Below are 5,687 nucleotides of genomic sequence, written 5' to 3'. Positions count from 1 at the left end.
ATGATATTAAATTTTCCAATTTATAAACATGGCCTCCTGATCAGTTATATGACCAATGCCTTTCCTGAAGAGTATATCCCCGCTGTCTTTGACAACTATTCTGCCAATGTTATGGTGGATGGAAAACCAGTGAATCTGGGCTTGTGCGATACAGCTGGACAAAAAGATTATGACCAATTACGTCCCCTATCCTATCCACTAACAGATGTAGTCTTAATTTGCTTTTCTCTTGTGAGTCCTGCATCATTTGAAAATGTTCACGCAAAGTGGTACCCTGAAGTGTGCCACCACTGTCCCCACACTCTATCAACCTGGTGGGGATGAAACTCGATCTGAGGGATGATAAAGACATGATTGAGAAACTGAAGGAGAAGAAGCTGACACCCGTCACCTACCCGCAGGGCTTGGCCATGGCCAAGAAGATCGGTGCTGTCAAATGCCTTGAGTGCTCGGTGCTCACACAGCGAGGCCTCAAGACAGTGTTTGATGAAGCTATCCGGGCGGTTCTCTGCTCGCCGCCCCCCCCCCCACCCCGGTCAAGAAGAAGAAGAGTAAATGCCTGCTGTTGTGAATGGCCGGGCCCCAGGACCCTTTGTACGCTTTGCTCAAACGGTGGAGCCTTCGCACTCAGTGCCAAGTTTTTGTTACAGATTAGTTTTTCCATAAAACCATTTTGAACCAATCAGTAATTTCTAGGATTTGTTTGTTTAAACTGTAAGAGTTCAAACTTTCACATTCTATTAAAGTTTAGCCCTAAAAAAAAAAAATTATTAGGTTTTCTTTTATATCCTGCAGGAAAATTTTACAAATTTCTGCATACAGGTCTTTACAACTTTGGTTAGACTTATCTCGTTATATTTGTTTGTTTTTGTTGCTATATAAATGGTAGAAACATTTTAAAGTTTCTTGATGATGTTCAGAAATACAGTTGACATCTGTATATGCAATGTGCGCATGGCGCTTACACTCAGCTACATGGCTCAACTCTATTATTGCTAGTAATTTGTTTCCAGATTCTTCTTGATTTTCTACATGGAAAATCATATCATCTGCAAAAAATAAATATCTGCTTTAATTTTTCCCTTGTCAATCCATGTCTTCAATTTCTTTTTCTTGAATTATTTCACTCTCTGAGCTCTTTAGTTCTTTTGTCTGATTTTAAGGCAAATGCATAAACAGAATTCTCTTCACCATCCCTGCGTTCTCCCTGGGCGCCTCATTCATGTGCTAAGGGTAGCAGCTCCTCAAGCTCCTTTTATCCCAGCTCTCCCCTGGCCCCAAGCCTAGCATCCAACCCACCCATGAGGATGCCCTGGGGACGTCACACAGCTCTCTGCTCAGCTAACACATATATATGGAATTTAAGAAAAAAAAATGTCATGAAGAACCTAGGGGTAAAACAGGAATAAAGATACAAACCTACTTGAGAATGGACTTGAGGATATGGGGAGGGGGAAGGGTAAGCTGTGACAAAGTGAGAGAGAGGCATGGACATATATACACTACCAAACGTAAAATAGATAGCTAGTGGGAAGCAGCCACATAGCACAGGGAGATCAGCTTGGTGCTTGGTGACCGCCTGGAGGGGTGGGATAGGGAGGGTGGGAGGGAGGGAGACACAAGAGGGAAGGGATATGGGAACAGATGTATATGTATAACTGACTCACTTTATTATAAAGCAGAAACTAATAAAAAAAATTCAAAAAAAAAAAAAGATGAAGCTGCTTCCCATGCAGCATCCTCTGTCCATGAGGGCCTCCCCTGTACACCCAGGAGCCTTGGTGTACACTCAAGTGTACTCCCCCTGCCCCTCTAGTCACCAACACCCAACACATTGTACCTCCAGAAAAAATCTTAGATAAGTCCAGTGGTTAATTGGGAGATTGGGACTGACATATATACACTAATATGTATGAAACAGGTAACTAATGAGAACCCGCTGTATAGCACAGGGAACTACCTCACTTCACTATACAGTAGAAACTCACGCAACATTGTAAAACAACTGTACCCCACTAAAAAAATTAAAGAAAAAAAAGACTTTGCCTTCCAATGCAGGGGGTGCAGGTTTGCTCCCTGGTTGGGGAGCTAAGATCCCACATGCCTCGCAGCCAAAAAACCAAAACATAGAACAAAAGCAATGTTGTAACAAATTCAATAAAGACTTTAAAAATGGTCCACATCAAAAAAATCTTAAAAAAAAAAAACCTTAGCTCCGTCCTCTTGTCTCCCTTCCTCTGCTCGTCCACCAAGTGCTCCCGAATCCAGGTGCCATCTCCTCCTTCCCGATCGCAGCCACAGCCCTCCAACTTCCCCTCCTTATCCTGGCCGTGCCCTCCCCCAATCCCGTCCATCTTTTGGGAGAAGTATTCTTTCCAAAACGTATAGAACATCAATTCCCGACCCTACTTAGAAGCCTCTGACGGGCTCCCACCGCTGTTCTCCAGGTGATTGTAAAGAGACGGCCTCGCTGGCCTCGCTGGCTCCTCGGCCCGCCTCCCACTGTCCCCTCCTTGGGCACTCTGGCCCTGACATGCTCTCTGGGACCTGACAGCTCTAGTCTGTTCCTTAACCCCTGATGTGTGCCTGTCTAACAACATCTCACGTGTCACGGGTGGAAGCTCTACCACTTCTGGGAAGACCGACAGAAGACACGGGTGCAACAAGCAGCAGCAGGTGCAGGGTTTAGCGTGTGGCTCGGTACCAGTGCCCACAGAATGCTGAGTGAAGTGATCTCTTTTCAGGAGCCCAGACTGAGGCTGGCCGGGTGCGTGGCTAATGTGGAGGAGCAGGGATGGGGGTAGGCGTGCCCCCTGGGACCGGTGGGATCTCAAGTGTGGGAAGGCAGGAATGGCATCAGCCTCCCTGCCCAGGGAGGGGCCCAGAGAGGGGGCTGGGGTCCAGTGGGCAGCCCCTCACTGACTCCTACCCAGGCCAGGCCGCCAGCAAGGGAGAGCTTGTTCCCTGACCCCCTCCCACCCACTTCCCTGATTGCCAGCACTGTGAGGCAGGGGCCATGGCATTCAAGGTCCCGCACACCTGGGCACAAACCTGGTCCGGGCTGGCCACGTGCGCTGGGCCAGTCCTGAGCCCGGCCATTCCCGGCGTCCCCATCTGCGCAGCGGGCCAGGGTGAGGACTGATGGGAGCCAGCGTTGGGGACCAGCAGTGTGACTGTGTCTCCACCCAGGAGGGCCTGGCCCCAGCACTGTGGAGGTGAACGCCAACTACGCGCGCCCACCCACCCTCCTGCTGCAACGTGCCGCTGCCCCGTGGGCAGTGTCTTCCTGCGCCCACAGCCCGTCTGGTCCCCCGCTCGATGGGCGGCAGGCAGGCTGTTAAGAGCAACACTAGTCACAGCGTCTATCGAACGCCTTGCTTGTGAGGGACATGGCACCGCGCTGAGCACTTTAGTCGCATCATCTCAACCGACCCCACGGCAGCTCCCTCAGCACTTGTTTCCTTGTGAGATGCTTTAGAATTCACGAGACTCCGGCTGTCATGTGTGAGCGAGCTGTGCTCCGGAGACGAGGCTGCCGGCCAAGGTCACCTATAGCAGCTCGGCGCTGGGGGGGCTCCGTCCTCTGCGCAGCCCGACGCCTGCCTCGGGAGCCGCGCGCCCGCTCCTTCCTCCACGGTGGGTGCTGCCCTCCCCACCGCCCCCCGTGCCCTCGCGGCTCCAGGCTGTGAGCACGCGACTAGGGTCAGTTCGAGGCTCTGGTGGCACCACGTTTCAGGCAGAGACCAGAGTGTGGTCCTCTCCGGGGCCAGCGCTCGCCATCAGGGCCTGCCTACTGGCCGGTTAAAGGGTCCACGTGAGCTGGGGTCAAGGGTCAGAGCACAGCTGCCAGAGGCCAGCGTGTGGCCGGGGTCAACATCTGCATGTAACTGGGTCAGGGGCTGGAACACCCCTGGGTTCCGGAGTGACTGTGTGGCTGGGTCAAGAGTCAGTGTGGGACTGAGGTCAGGGGTCAACGGGTGGCCAGCCACCGTCATGAGGCTGACCCCAGCGAGAACCAGACCCTCGCCCTGCCCCATCAGGCCAGCACCCCTTGTCCACGGCCCCAGCGTGGAGAGCTCAGTGGGACGGAGTGGGGGAGTCCCTAGGGCCAGGTGACCTGCATGGGGCCTCTGGGGAGCCCCATGGGTGGTCTGCTGTTGGGCTGGGTGGGGCGTCATTAAAAGGAAGGAAGGGGTCTCTAGGGCAGCTCTGGGCCGTGGCCCCTTGCGTCCCCACCCCCAGGGCCTCCAGGACCTCGCCAGGGGCAGACCAACCCCACCCCTCTGCTCAGGCGCCATCACACCTCGTGGGACCAAATGCGGCCTCTGCTGGCCCGAGACCCCCCGCCGGCTGCCAGGAGGTTGTCCGCTTTCCTACATCTTCCCTGGGGTTCCCTCCTGCAGGACGCTTCCCAGCACGTACTTGGAAATCCTCTTCATTCTTCAAAGCCACCCCGGACACGTGCAAGCCCTGCCATATCCCCACCAGAGCAGTCACTTCCTAGACCCCTCGGCATGCATGTCGCCTGGTCTCGTCCCTGCGGGATTCAAGCCATGAGTCGGGGAGGGAGACACAGGTTCGAGCCCTGGTCCAGGAAGATCCTACATGCCGCGGAGCAACTAAGCCCATGCACCACAGCTACTGAGCCCGTGCTCTAGAGCCCGCAAGCCACAACTACTGAGCCCGTGCTCCACAGCAAGAGAAGCCACCACAATGAGAAACCCGCGCACTGCAACAAAGAGTAGCCCCCGTTTGCCTCAACTAGAGAAAGCCCGCGTGCAGCAACAAAGACCCAACGCAGCCAAAAATAAAAAAATAAACTTATAAAAAAAAAAAAAGAAGAGGTAGGGAGAGCCCGGCTCCCCCCGCCCCACTGCGTGCACCAGGAAGAGGTAGTCCGAGGGCGTCTGCAGCCCGAGGAGGGGCACCCCCAGAATCCAACCACATGGGCACCAGCCTGCAGACCTGTGAGGAGTCACACACGTGGAGAAATCCCGTCTCTGTGAAACGGAACGTGCAATCAAGGAGGGGAGGTGGGAACAGGGAAGGACCCTTCCTCGGACGGACGCCCACTCATCAAGACTGTGCACCTGGGGGGCCCGGGGCCACCCCCGGGGCCTCATGCCGCACAACAGAGGCCCTGGAGCCTTAGGAGCTTAGGCGTCCGGGTCCCACCCCTAGAATCTGAGCCACCACAGTCACGTTTACATCAATCAGAGTGGACTTTAGGCCAGCAGAGTACCGTGAAGGTTAGGAGGGCGGCAGCGGTTAAGAAAAGGAACAGTCCACTGAACGCATATCAGGGTCCTCAACGTGCATGCCCCGAATAACAGAGAACCATAACCGCCAGGCGTATGCCAGGTCCCACCTCGCTCACCCTTTAAGTCAAATGGAAAGACGGCTGGTCTAGCATTTTCACCGACTAGGCTTGCAATGCCCCCAGTAACGGTCGGTAAGTACACAGGCTCACTGGACGCCGACGGGTACAAGCTCTGGAAGCCCAGGGTGTGCACATCAACTTGCAGACCCTCGGCCTCAGCATCCTCTCCCGTGACCAATACCCTCTACCCCGCAAGCGCGGCGGTGGGTGGAGCGCGTGTGCAGCTCTGTGGGGGCGTCGGGGGTCGCCAGATCCAGCCCAGGAGGTCCCCTCTGTACAGCGGGGTGGAGCAGGCTCAGTGGAGGCG

General features: G+C 54.5%; 1 pseudogene across 1 annotated transcript; it reads left to right on the top strand.

The window, feature by feature from the left end:
- LOC309813824 (ras-related C3 botulinum toxin substrate 1-like) lies at nucleotides 1-571 on the top strand (annotated as a pseudogene). The gene has a single exon. The product of its transcript is annotated as a ras-related C3 botulinum toxin substrate 1-like (transcript).
- Nucleotides 572-5,687: the final 5,116 nt, after the last annotated feature.

The sequence above is a fragment of the Mesoplodon mirus genome, assembly GCF_964341445.2.
Source record: "Mesoplodon mirus genome assembly, chromosome: 12".
NCBI classification, from domain to species: Eukaryota; Metazoa; Chordata; class Mammalia; order Artiodactyla; family Ziphiidae; genus Mesoplodon; species Mesoplodon mirus.
Note: the sequence above shows the minus strand (reverse complement) of the source record. Positions and strands in the feature narration are given on the sequence as shown.